General features: G+C 43.1%; 1 non-coding gene across 1 annotated transcript; it reads right to left on the bottom strand.

The window, feature by feature from the left end:
- Positions 1-12,552: 12,552 nt before the first annotated feature.
- Trnap-ugg lies at positions 12,553-12,636 on the bottom strand. The gene has a single exon. It is a non-coding gene; the product is annotated as a tRNA-Pro (tRNA).
- Between the last annotated feature and the right edge of the window lie 2,127 nt (positions 12,637-14,763).

Here is a 14,763-nt window from a genome sequence, read left to right on the forward strand (position 1 = left end):
ATGCAAGAAAATGCAATGCAAAGAAATAATTTATGACAAAATGATCTAAAGAGACAACAAGATACGGCCTTTTGTTAATTTTTTTAGTCGACTTCACTTCTTCTCTTGTCTTTATTGTGTATCGACGGACATCTTTCGAGTGCTGGCAAATGTAAGCATATATTTATGAGTTTAGCATATAATATAATGATTTAATATTATTGTGCACTTTTAATTTGTAAGAAGTGATCCCGATTTCATGTCCGCCTTCCTTGAATTAACCTGCATTCAAGTAATTTACAGCTTAACAATCGCAGCGGCCGATGCAGCCAACGACGCCATTACGTGGCGATATTAACTTATGAAAAATTTGCGGAAGCGGAAAACTCGCCCGCTATTAACATAATATTAATTTTTCTCCACAGCCGCCCGACGTTACAGAAAATACTTAGTTTTAAGATTCTTATTTTCAGTACCATAGCCGAGACCCAGAGCCAGGACTCCGACTACAATACAATGGTTAACGGAGGTAAGAAAAAATACTCTCGCGCGTGTGTGGGCCTCAATTGTAATTAATAACTAAAGATCTTTTGCTTTAAAGTGAATTGACTAGCCGAGGAAATTAATATGAAAAGTTTATTACATTGTTCAGCTTGTATGCTCATGTTTTAAGATGCAGCAAGTCTAACATTCATTAACGTAACAAATAAGTTTAGATTAATATTGTTAAAAAGGAGAACTTCAGGAAAGCATTTAACCGTAAAATCAAAATTAAATGGAATATCATTTTTATTAAGGCCCACCACGTAAGTCGGCAACAATCAAATAATAATAACAACAATAATAATATGTTAAATTACGACGGCCGACGGACGCGAGATTGGCGCCGCAACGTTGGGGCCCGATTAAAGAAAATACGAAATTTACTAAATCTGACTCTATTGTAATGAGTGTAATTATGTATGTGTCTAATTGTTGTAAAATACACTCCTGGAAATTGAAATAAGAACACTGTGAATTCATTGTCCCTGGAAGGGGAAACTTTATTGACACATTCCTGGGGACAGATACATCACATGATCACACTGACAGAACCACAGGCACATAGACACAGGCAACAGAGTATGCACAATGTCGGCACTAGTACAGTGTATATCCACCTTTCGCAGCAATGCAGGCTGCTATTCTCCCATGGAGACGATCGTAGAGATGCTGGATGTAGTCCTGTGGAACGGCTTGCCATGCCATTTCCACCTGGCGCCTCAGTTGGACCAGCGTTCGTGCTGGACGTGCAGACCGCGTGGGACGACGCTTCATCCAGTCCCAAACATGCTCAATGGGGGACAGATCCGGAGATCTTGCTGGTCAGGGTAGTTGACTTACACCTTCTAGAGCACGTTGGGTGGCACGGGATACATGCGGACGTGCATTGTCCTGTTGGAACAGCAAGTTCCCTTGCCGGTCTAGGAATGGTAGAACGATGGGTTCGATGACGGTTTGCATGTACCGTGAACTATTCAGTGTCCCCTCGACGATCACCAGTGGTGTACGGCCAGTGTAGGAGATCGCTCCCCACACCATGATGCCGGCTGTTGGCCCTGTGTGCCTCGGTCGTATGCAGTCCTGATTGTGGCGGTCACCTGCACGGCGCCAAACACGCATACGACCATCATTGGCACCAAGGCAGAAGCGACTCTCATTGCTGAAGACGACACGTCTCCATTCGTCCCTCCATTCACGCCTGTCGCGACACCACTGGAGGCGGGCTGCACGATGTTGGGGCGTGAGCGGAAGACGGCCTAACGGTGTGCGGGACCGTAGCCCAGCTTCATGGAGACGGTTGCGAATGGTCCTCGCCGATACCCCAGGAGCAACAGTGTCCCTAATTTGCTGGGAAGTGGCGGTGCGGTCCCCTACGGCACTGCGTAGGATCCTACGGTCTTGGCGTGCATCCGTGCGTCGCTGCGGTCCGGTCCCAGGTCGACGGGCACGTGCACCTTCCGCCGACCACTGGCGACAACATCGATGTACTGTGGAGACCTCACGCCCCACGTGTTGAGCAATTCGGCGGTACGTCCACCCGGCCTCCCGCATGCCCACTATACGCCCTCGCTCAAAGTCCGTCAACTGCACGTACGGTTCACGTCCAGGCTGTCGCGGCATGCTACCAGTGTTAAAGACTGCGATGGAGCTCCGTATGCCACGGCAAACTGGCTGACACTGACGGCGGCGGTGCACAAATGCTGCGCAGCTAGCGCCATTCGACGGCCAACACCGCGGTTCCTGGTGTGTCCGCTGTGCCGTGCGTGTGATCATTGCTTGTACAGCCCTCTCGCAGTGTCCGGAGCAAGTATGGTGGGTCTGACACACCGGTGTCAATGTGTTCTTTTTTCCATTTCCAGGAGTGTATTAATGCTTGTATGAATTCTTTTACATGTACAGCAACAAAACCGCACCCTGAGGAGATCTGGAGAGGAAAAAGTGTAGAAAAGAAAAAGGATCGCGAGAAAGAAATATAAGTAAGGTAAGGCCTATTGTGCAAGCATCCTGTGTGGCTCTGTGCGGAATATCGAACCCATGTGCACATGAGATACCTGCGGTGTTTTGTGTATTTACGTATTTATTTTTGGAGGGGATAATTATTCGTTTTGTGTATTTATGTGTTTATTTTTGGAGGGGATAATTATTCGTTTTGTTTATTTATATGTTTATTTTTGGAGGGGATAATTATTCGTGTGTGTATCAGTGTTAAAGATTCGTCAGTGGCTTAAAGTGAATTTAGTATGGGTAAGATAGGACAACAAGCATCCGCACCAGAAGAACAACATTCTGTTAATATGGAAAGTGAGGATCATTTGCAATACGTAAACGAATCCCAAGCCACTGCCTCGGATAACATAATTTCCGGAGCAGGGGGCGAGGATCTGTGGACGGTGAATGACGCTCCACAGCAGATTGGGAATAGAGTAACAACTCCACTGCCTGGGCAGGGGGGCCAATCGAGTGCTAGATTAAGCGGGGCACCAGTATGCTCACCGATTGCAGACCCATTTGCAGAATTTCTGCACAGGTTAGAAGAAAGAGATAGGGAAAGAGATCAGAAACTGGCTCAGATGCTCTATGAGCAAGAGCAACAAAGAGAACAGAAAGAAAGGGAAAAAGAAAGAATCTCAGAACAGAGGGAAAAACAAAGAGTACAAAATTTTATTCATGAAAGACCCTACTTGTCGAAAAAAGTTCCTGCAGACGTGCAAGCAACTGCCTAGTTTACAGGACGAAGATCTCGCCTTGGGAAAAGTCAAACAAGGGAAATCAGATAGGTAGCCATTATTCTGTGCAAAATGGGGTATTATATTACCGGAAGGATGTTAACAAGGACTTGTGATGTATCTGTGTACCGGAAGTATGTATCAGTGATTTAATCTGGCACGTGCACCTTTCGTGGGGACACGTGGGTATTGAAAAATGTAGAGCACTTCTCGCAAGTCAATGTCATTTTAAGAATATGAAAAGAATAATTCAGAATGTTGTAAGGACATGTGTAGTTTGTCAAAGGACGAAACCTACAAATCTGCCCACTATAAGTGAATTGCACCCTGTTGTTCCTAACAAACCATTACGACTAGTTTCTGTTGACATTCTAGGGCCACTACCCACTGGCAGAGGTGGTGTGAAATATGTATTTGCTGTATATGATGCCTTTTCCAAATTTCTAAAATAGTATGCTGTAAAAGCTTCAATGGCCACACCCCTCATTCAGAAATTACGAACAGATTATTTTGTTAATGTTGGCAAACCACAGATCATATTATCCAATAAGGTCACCTATTTTACTGGTCTCAAATGGAAAACGTTTCTACAAGAGCAAGGTATTAAACACATTTTTGTAGCCCGATTTCACCCGGTTAGCAGTCTTGTAGAGCGCACCTTTAAAGAGTTGAACAGGTTCATGAGAACTTACATTCCGAATCGCCACACCAAGTGGGCAGAATACGTTTCGACTTTTGAGGAACTCCACAATAGATTGCCACATTCAGCCACCGGTTATACTCCACTAGAAGTCATGTTTGGAAAGAATGAAACCGACAGCTGTCTGTCACCATTACCAACTGTACCACGACAAGTTGTACCTCACGAACAAATTATAGCTGAGACTTTAAATAACTTAACGAGGTGCGCGGAGCGCCGAAAGGAGAAGCATGACAAGAAACTAAAGAAGGTATCAACCAGGTGACTTGGTGCTAATAAGGACTCATCCCAAGTCATCTCTGTTAGCGAAAAAGAATAAAAAATGGCAACCGGTGTATGCCGGGCCCTACAAAATCATAGACGTACCACATGGATGTAGCTATTTGTTGGGTGACGTAGAATCGGAAGAGATTAAAGGACTCTATCCATACAAAGACTTAAAGAAGTTCGCTCAGTAGAGCAACGTTTACATTTGTGTGTAGTAGGTTAAGTTTATAGTGTATTTTTTTGTGAGTAAATGTTCAGATTTTAGTGTAACATTTAAAGACAATGAGGCGCACAAGATTAGTGCGATTCAATTTTGTATATGTTAAGGATTAATAGTATTTTTAAGCAATTGCATTTGGAAAAAAAATGAACGTAGGTTTAAGAATATTTTACAAATTTCATGTTTAAAAATGCTTTAAAAATATTTTTAAAAAAATTCAACAGCATGTAATGATGAAAGAATTTTTCATTAGTGTGTCATGAACATTTTTGAACTGTAGTAGTAATGAAACATATGAAATTCAATATTATAGTGTATATGTTATTCCATGTATTTATGTCTATACCGATCTTGAAATATGCTCAATCATAATTTACTGAACAACATGAGTGCAGGGTGTACATCACCCAAGGTACCTCATGTGTTGTGGTCAAGGTACAAAGCAAATCAGTTAACGCGACTACCGCTAAGCACTGTTAAAATATATTGCCATCTGCTAAGGCAGAGATTTGCACGAATTTGTAGTGTAAACAAAAGTCACAAATCTAACATTAATCTAGGAACTTGCACGCTAGGCCTAGATTATAAAATGTGTACAATAATGCGAGAGGCAAAGTTTTGTAAAGTCGAGCCTGGCTCTGGAGGGCAAGTACGCAATGAGTGGGCAATGACATGGGGACTTACCTCAGATGAGACGGAAATACAATTGAATAGTCAAAAAATCTGAAGGTAAGTACGACTCTGAAAATGAAGAGAGATAATTAGTGCGAGAGACTGGTAAAATCCAGCACGAGCCAAAATCCAGTTCAGACTGAATGAAATACATTAGTGTTTGTGAACTAATCGAAACAGTTACTTCAAGCAGTGTGAAAAACTGTGAAGGTGAAACTGTGATACGGACAGTGAAGTGCTAGTATTGAACGTTCAACAGCGGTAAGGACGCCAAACGCCAATATTACGCACGAAAAACTGTGAATTTGCTTATAAATGTAAACTGTTAACGTGAAGTGAACCCACAGTCAATATTTTTGGGACAGACTGTAATTTCAGTGAGTACAATAATGCGAGATTGGAATGCGATGCGTGGACTATTGCAAAACAGCGACCGCAGAAACGGCGAAGGTTTGTGCTAAGCTCGTATTGGGACACTCACCAGTGCCTGCGAGTGGGGCGAAAACAAATAATTTTGTCAAGACAAAAACTGACGTGTAATGGAAAGAGTGGCGCATCAAAACTGCATTCACGGGAGAAGATCCATATCATGTATTCTGCAGGACAGTGATAGCTTGACACTCGGAAACTGGCGAAAACTTAACAACAACTGCCGCACTAATAAATGCTTCTTTCCCACTAGCGTAACCATCTGCAGCGGGAAACAAATATTACGTTGGTTGTGTGTATGTTTCATGTACTACGTCTGAGATGCGTTGCAGGCTGACTCCTACCAACAAGCGCGGCGGGCGAATATCATCCCACTCCGCCACGCCCGGGCGAGACAGAAGCGCATTGCCAACCGGGCAGCCGATCAGCTGATTCTGACGTTCCGCGACGGCGAGAGACACGCTGGCGTCGAGCGGGCGTTGACCTCTCCGCAGCCGCCGCGACCGCCGAGCACCGAACACACCAACCGACGCCGTCGCGAGCTAAACACCGCGGCGTAGATCATCAACGACACCGCAATCAATTCTTATAATGACCTCATTCCTTTGCATAGTGCAACAAAACATTATTTGTAATGTATGCACATCCTGTACTCCAATGACATCCCAGAAACATTTAAGTGAAAGTGACCCAAGCAGTTAGTCTGTCGCTCCGCCGAGGTTTTCCCCAGGTTTCCCTACGGCCGCGCCAAATGGGGAGCGAACAGTTGACACCCCTGGGACTTCAAATATTCCGGACTAACTCGTGCTTGTATACCTTTGAACACTGCAAAAGTTGCAAACCGAAAAAGAAGCAGCCAAAATGAAATTAATTGTATTCTATGTCCTTTTGTACATGACTGTATACGTAACCAATTGTATATTATGTTGTTATGTAGATAACTTCATCTGTATTACACTTTGTGTGCAACGCACCTCAGTAATTACAACATACGATGTGACATATGTAAACTGTGAAAGAAAAATCTGCGTGTGGACACTGTGGACATGAAAGAGGAAATATTTATGTCAAAAAACACGAACATTTTTTATGACATAAACATTTCGGGGGGCAATATAGCGTCCCCAGTGCTATATTACGAAAAGACTTAAAAATTGAATAATATATTTTTATCATGTAGCCGTAAAACAATAATTTCTCTGTCGAGAAATGCAAGGAAATGCAATGCAAAGAAATAATTTATGACCAAATGATCTAAAGAGACAACAAGATACGGTCTTTTGTTAATTTTTTTAGTCGACTTCACTTCTTCCCTTGTCTTTATTGTGTATCGACGGACATCTTTCGAATGCTGGCAAATGTAAGCATATTTGTATAAGTTTAGCATATAATATAATGATTTAATATTATTGTGCACTTTTAATTTGTAAGAGGTGATCCCGATTTCATGTCCGCCTTCCTTGAATTAACCTGCATTCAAGTAATTTACAGCTCAACAATCGCAGCGGCCGATGCAGCCAACGACGCCATTACGTGGCGATATTAACTTATGAAAAATTTGCGGAAGCGGAAAACTCGCCCGCTATTAACATAATATTAATTTTTCTCCACAGCCGCCCGACGTTGCAGAAAATACTTAGCTTTAAGATTCTTATTTTCAGTACCATAGCCGAGACCCAGAGCCAGGACTCCGACTACAATACAATGGTTAACGGAGGTAAGAAAAAATACTCTCGCGCGTGTGTGGGCCGCAATTGTAATTAATAACTAAAGATCTTTTGCTTTAAAGTGAATTGACTAGCCGAGGAAATTAATATGAAAAGTTTATCACATTGTTCAGCTTGTATGCTCATGTTTTAAGATGCAGCAAGTCTAACATTCATTAACGTAACAAATAATTTTAGATTAATATTGTTAAAAAGGAGAACTTCAGGAAAGCATTTAACCGTAAAATCAAAATTAAATGGAATATCATTTTTATTAAGGCCCACCACGTAAGTCGGCAACAATCAAATAATAATAATAACAATAATAATATGTTAAATTACGACGGCCGACGGACGCGAGATCCGGTGGCGCACATTTTCACTGAATTAAACAACTGTTAATGGTCGCTTCTTTGGCGTTTTCAATCGGTTCTGAGGCTGAAAATGCAGGTAAGGGGCAGCAGCAGTAGGGAGCTGCAGCTGGAGGGGCCTGCATGCGTTTCCATCCTCAAGACTGAATGAAAACGCCGAAGAAGTGACATTGACATTTATCCATTTCAGTGGACAAGTGCACCACAGCGTGAAAGCTTTCAGTGATGCCTTTCGTCTGTAGATGGTAGGCAGTTGTCATCCTGTGAGTGATGTCGCAACTTGAAATTGCCTCTGTCATCAGTCTCGCCTGGAAAATTATTTCACGGTAACACATCACATGGAATGCTCTGTGCTTCAAAATGATCCCTCCTACGAGGAGCTCGACAGTTTTCAGAGTCAGGCAGTTGGCAGGACTTTGGCGACAGCATTAACCCTTCCTCCTTCCCCCACTGGATTATTGATTGTAGTTCCCCTTTGTTTGGTTTCTCCAGTCACGGATCTTCCCTCTGTTCAGCATCAATGTCACTTAATGCAGTGATGACTGAGATGTCATCGACACTGCTGTGTTTCACCAAAGAATTCCTTGAAAGGCAATCGGCGTCCACTGCCCACTGAGATGTCATACTCCTGAAGCCTCATTGTGCAACTCGCCATTCACCTGTTGGATCCTTGAGGCTAGTTAGCCAACGTAGAGAACCGTGGTGCATCGCAGCAGCGCTGAATTGTTTGCCAATTAAATATGGATGGATACTGTTGATGCCCGAAACAATGGCAAGACACTCTTTCTCTGTTGTAGAGTTGTTCACCTTGGACTTTGAGAGTGCTCTGGAAAAATAAGATATTACATTTTCAGCATCTTTCTGAATTTGCACTACAGCTGCACCTGCCCCATAACTGCTATCGTTGGTGCGAAGTTCTGTCTTGGTATTCTCATCATTTAATGTTAGGATTTGAGAAAATGTTAACACCTTCTTAAGGATAATAAAAGATAAATCTTTCATGCACTTCGTTCCAGTAAAATTTGAGCCTCCTTCAATAGTTCTTGCAAGGGGAGAATTTTAGGAAGGTGTGGGTCATCTGTAAAATAGAACGCCTATAGGGCGCTAGGGCGACCCACTGTTGAGTACTGTTTTAGTGTTTGGGATCTGTACTAGATCGGATTAAAGGAAGACATCGAAGCAGCTCAGAGAAAGGCTTCTAGATTTGGAACCTGTAGGTTCAAATAACACGTAAATATTACGGAGATGTTTGGGAGCTCAAATGGGAATCACTGGAATGAACGCGACGCTCTTTTCTAGGAGCACTAGTGAGAAAATTTAGAGAACCAGCACTTGAGGCTGACTACACGGCGATTAAACTGCCGCCAACGTACGTTTCGCATAAGGACCATGAAGATAAGATTAGAGAGTTTAGGGCTCGTACGGATGTGTATAGATAGTCGTTTTTCCCTCGCTCAGTTTGTGAGTGGAATAGAAAAGGACATGATTAGCACAGGGTGGGGCAAATAAAGGTGGCCTGGGGCATTTGTTTCGGCATTAACGGAGGAGGAAAAGACCTGCAGTTATTTCCAATAGGATGGAGGAACTGCCCATACAGCTGGTCGAGCCTTGGGGCACATTTACACAGTCTTCGCGTCTGACCGAGTTGTTAGCAGAGCTCAGGCTGTTCGCTGCCCCAGCTGGCCACTCATGTCGCCTGATCTGTCAGTGTGCGATTACTTTTATGGGGAGCCTTCAAGTCTGAGGTGTATGGCAGCAACCTTGGTAGTCTTCCAAGAACTGCAGCAGAACATTCCGGACGAGACTGCAGCAGTTCCAGCAGTCCAGCTTCAGTAACTTGCTGACTAGGACCGAAGAGTGCCAAGAGATGAATGATGATCACTTTCAACATCTGCTGTAGGCAGGTCAGTACTGTATTTCCTTTCCTCTACTGTGTTTCTTTTTACCCTGGAACTCTGTTTTCTGGTCACTTTTATTTGCTCTTAGAGTCCACACATCCACACTCCAACAGCCCACTTGCTGCGAAGGGGAAAATAAGTATTAATCACTTGCTCTTGCCATATGAACTTGGATGTTCCCAACCAACCTAAAAACATGCTATTCCTAATAGCTGTAATTATTAATCTGCAGTAGAAGTAAATACCATAGCAATGTTCAGCACGTCGTCCTCAGTTACTAATAAAAATATCTCCACATTGTATAATTATTGGTGCATACATATAGTAATTGTTAGTCGTAGCGGTACTGTCTATACACCCACCCCAGCCTACGTGAAGAAAAATGGTGAGGTATTGTGCAGCATTTAATTGCACGAATAAACTCGAAAAATGAACTGATATTACCCTTCACATTATGTGGATGTGTTTAAATGTTTTGCGTTAGGTACTTTCAGTCATTGCACTGACATTTTCAGAAGGGATACATTACTGACTTTAGATTCTTTTTTCCACAGTAGCTGTTATTTTTGACTTTAGGCTGCACGCCTCTTTGATGGACAAGAGATAAAAATTTTGGGGCATACGGTGAACGATGGTGGAGTCTGTCCTGATCCAGAGAAAATAAGAGCAGTGACAGATTTTTCGGCTCCTCAGCATGTTGGTGCTGTGAGAAATTTTTTCTCGGAATATACTCGATTTACCGGCGAGTCGTAACACTGTTAGACAGAGGGGGAAAAAACTACTAACACACCAAGGTGGGTACATGTTAAGCCACCAGTGATCACAATATTTGCACTTACATCTTCATTTACGTAAGTATTCCGAAAACCACCGGTGGGTACCCAGTACTACTTCTATTACAAGGTCGAGCAAATAAAAGTGACCAGAAAACAGAGTTCCAGGGTAAAAAGAAACACAGTAGAGGAAAGGAAATACAGTACTGACCTGCCTACAGCAGATGTTGAAAGTGATCATCATTCATCTCTTGGCACTCTTCGGCCCTACTCAGCAAGTTACTGAAGGCGGATCTAAGCTGGACTGCTGGAACTGCTGCAGTCTCGTCCGGAATGTTCTGCTGCAGTTCTTGGAAGACTATCAAGGTTGTTGCCATACACCTCAGACTTGAAGGCTCCCCATAAAAGTAATCGCACACTGACAGATCAGGCGACATGAGTGGCCAGCTGGGGCAGCGAACAGCCTGAGCTCTGCTAACAACTCGGTCAGACGCGAAGACTGTGTAAATGTGCCCCAAGGCTCGACCAGCTGTATGGGCAGTTCCTCCATCCTATTGGAAATAACTGCAGGTCTTTTCCTCCTCCGTTAATGCCGAAACAAATGCCCCAGGCTACCTTTATTTGCCCCACCCTGTGCTAATCATGTCCTTTTCTATTCCACTCACAAACTGAGCGAGGGAAAAACGACTATCTATACACATCCGTACGAGCCCTAAACTCTCTAATCTTATCTTCATGGTCCTTATGCGAAACGTACGTTGGCGGCAGTTTAATCGCCGTATAGTCAGCCTCAAGTGCTGGTTCTCTAAATTTTCTCACTAGTGCTCCTAGAAAAGAGCGTCGCGTTCATTCCAGTGATTCCCATTTGAGCTCCCAAACATCTCCGTAATATTTACGTGTTATTTGAACCTACAGGTACCAAATGTAGAAGCCTTTCTCTGAACTGCTTCGATGTCTTCCTTTAATCCGATCTAGTACAGATCCCAAACACTAAAACAGTACTCAACAGCGGGTCGCCCTAGCGCCCTATAGGCGTTCTATTTTACAGATGGCCCACACCTTCCTAAAATTCTCCCAATGAACCAAAGACCATTCTTAGCTTTCTCTACTACAGTCCTTACATGCTCATTCCATTTCATACTGCTCTGCAATGCTATGCCTAGATGTTTAATAGACGTGACTGTCCCGATCTACGGGTTACTAACGTTGTATTCGAACAGTTCAAAGATGCTACTCCAGGCGGGTGTAAAATGAATGTGCGCAACGGAAAATACTGAACGAGAAAATAAAGATTTGGCCCTGTTTGACTACCCGCTGAAGGAGATTTTTGGATCTCTTAATGGTGATATTATCTCCTCCTTCTTTTTCTTTAACATATAAATTACAACATAAACATAATTGAATGATTAAGGGAACTAGTAACTACAAATCATAAATGTTGTTTCTGCTTATACCTTTATATATTACAAATGTTTACATATCAATGTCCAATGAACATAAAGAGATACACATGGATTTCCTAGCTAATATGATTGATCAGTTTCCCAAATCTGCCCCATTTTTATGGCTACGTGATCTAATATGGAATTCATACAGTGGTATGCTTCTCAGAGTAAAAATCCTCGAAACTAACCCACGTCAGAAAGTGAAAGAGGAGGGGGAGGGATAAAATTAGCAAAGTATAGTTTTTTATTATTTATGTGTGAGATAAAAGGTTGAAAGTTGCTGCAAGGAGATTAAGTAGACTCTTTTTCAGTCTCTGTACGAGCCCTAATCTCTCCATCTGGATAATATATTCTGTCAGTTACAAATTCATCAAGCCTATGGCGTAGGCCTACTACCTGTTACTATAAGTAAACTAAATTGCGTCCGAACAGGTCTTGGAAGACCCAACGTACCGACCGACCGCCGCATCATCCTCAGCCTATAGGTGCACTGGATGCGGTTATGGAGGGACGTGAGATCAGCGCACCGATCTCCCGGCCGTTGTCAGTTTTCGTGACGGCATCTTGTTCCTTTTTGCATTCTGTACAGGATGTATGACCTCATTTGTTTATTATGCTCAAGTTTCGGGTAGTAACGATCGAAAAAGGAATCTACAAAGGAATCTACTATGTCGCTGCGTAATTATACGCAGTCGTCGTTTACTCAGTAAAGCAGATGGTTCAAATGGCTCTGAGTACTATGGGACTTAACATCTGAGGTCATCAGTCCCTAAAACTTAGAACTACTTAAACCTAACTAACCTAAGGACATCACACACATCCATGCCAGAGGCAGGATTCGAACCTGCGACCGTAGCGGGCGCGCGGTTCCAGACCGAAGCGCCTAGAACCACTCGGCCACTCCGGCCGGCACTAAAACAGAAACAAACTATACTCTCCGATGTGTTTACGTGATCAGTACCATCACTCATTTAGCAAGTTCATAGATTGTTGTAAAATGCAACGATGTCCGCAATACGTCAAATAGATGGTGGGAAGATTAGGTTTTGATGTCCTACCAATGACGGGGTCGGAAGAGACGGGGTAATTGGACAACGATATATTTGGAAAGCGGCCGTGCACGTTCCAAAAGCCGGCCGCGGTGGCCGAGCGATTCTAGGCGCTTCAGTCCGCAACCGCGCGACTGCTACTGTCGCAGGTTCGAATCCTGCTTCAGGCATGGATGTGTGTGATGTCCTTAGGTTAGTCAGGTTTAAGTAGTTCTAAGTTCTAGGGGACTGATGACCCCAGATGTTAAGTCCCATAGTGCTCAGAGCCATTTGAACCATTTGAACGTTCCAAAAGAACTATTCCGTAACTTGCCCTCGACAATTAAGGGAAAACACAGAACACCTAAATCTGGATGAGTGGACGGGGATTTTTGAACCAGAGTCCTCCTGAAATCGCGTCCAGTGTGGCGCCACGGCGCCATCTCGCTCATTGCAGCACATTCCTCTACGTCAGTGGTCGTCAAACTTTTTTGCTCAAGGGCCAAAAGTAACAATATGATGTGGCACCTCGGGCCGCAGATTTCCAGGTCTTTTTATTAAATGCCAAACCACGTAAATGGTGTGTTATGAACCTTCAATAGACTAGCTATAGTAAAGAAGCGACCGGTTTATCACTGACTTTCTAGCACTTATCGTTAGAGTCGATGCCGTTCGGACCACTACAAGTAGAATGTTCTCTGTTTCAGATTGTTGCCACCCTCAATCACCCGTAAATTGTAACACCGTTACTGCCCGACGAAATTTTGCTGCTTTATCTTTGTGAACAGATGGTTAATAATAGCAAATGGACTTATAATGAAATATATTATGTAACATGAGACACGATCACAACTGTTTTCTACATGTTTTGAAAGTCATTTTTCTTCAACTCACTTGACTGAACTACAACAGCCTTAATTTTATTTCGTACTAGATGAGGCACCTGGCATTGGCTAGATAGGTATTTATTCTAGTCTTATGTTACTCTGTCTCTTCCTTCCCTCACTCTCTGCCGTCCATCTCGACTTTCCCCTCACTCACCATCTCTTCACCCCTCTATCTGTCCATTTCGCACTCCCACTCTATGTGTCCATGTCCGTGTGTCTTCACGTGATCACAATTTGGTCCGATTGTCCGGCTATATGGGAAATGACACATGCGCGTTACGTGGATATTCTTGCAGACCACCTGAATCCCTTTTGGGCTTAGAGTACACTAACAAAGAAACAATTGTTTCAACGTGGCAATGGACGGGACATGTCACCGTTCCTTGGTTGCACTTAGCTGGCTTGATGAACACTCCAGTCAGTTCACGACCCTGAAATCTCCAATTCTAGCCCGTTCTGGCATTTGTGACTCGCTATGGATACCTGTATACAATTAGTGAACCCAGTACCAATTACAGAAGAAGAGTTGTGGGTATCTCTGCAAGATTCGTCTATCACTACCTCAAATTCTAGTACCTTGACGTGTAACTGCAGTTTTAAGGGCTAGCGGATGGGAGACTCGCTAATAAAATCCTATCCAGCACCTTCCCATCACTTTTGACCATTAATTATATTAAAGAGATACAGCCAATATATTAGAGAGATACGCTATGATTGCCTCTTACACCAAAAGGGCGTAGCATGCGAATGACGTTCTCCTTGTCAGTATCTCCATGTCTTTCTTTCCTCTCAGTTCAACCACAAAAATTTTGCTCTTCGTGCACAGTCTATAGATTTAACGTTTATATTTAATGTGACAGTTTGTTGCCCTCTTTAAGTTGAAATTCATGCTATTTGTTTTCTATGCGTTCAGTGTTAATTGGTTAAGTGTGGCCTACTTTTCGAGAGTACATTTATCTTCTAGACTTGGAGTTCTGGTACTCTATTAGTGACACCAACGTTACTGTCATCAACAAAGATTTTTTTTTCAATGCGTTGTACTGTCTGGAAAGTCATATTGAATCACAGCACTTGCTGCACCAAAATTTCTCTATGATAGGTTATGGTCCCTAGGTCAAT

Source organism: Schistocerca piceifrons, chromosome 3 (genome assembly GCF_021461385.2).
Source record: "Schistocerca piceifrons isolate TAMUIC-IGC-003096 chromosome 3, iqSchPice1.1, whole genome shotgun sequence".
NCBI lineage: Eukaryota > Metazoa > Arthropoda > Insecta > Orthoptera > Acrididae > Schistocerca > Schistocerca piceifrons.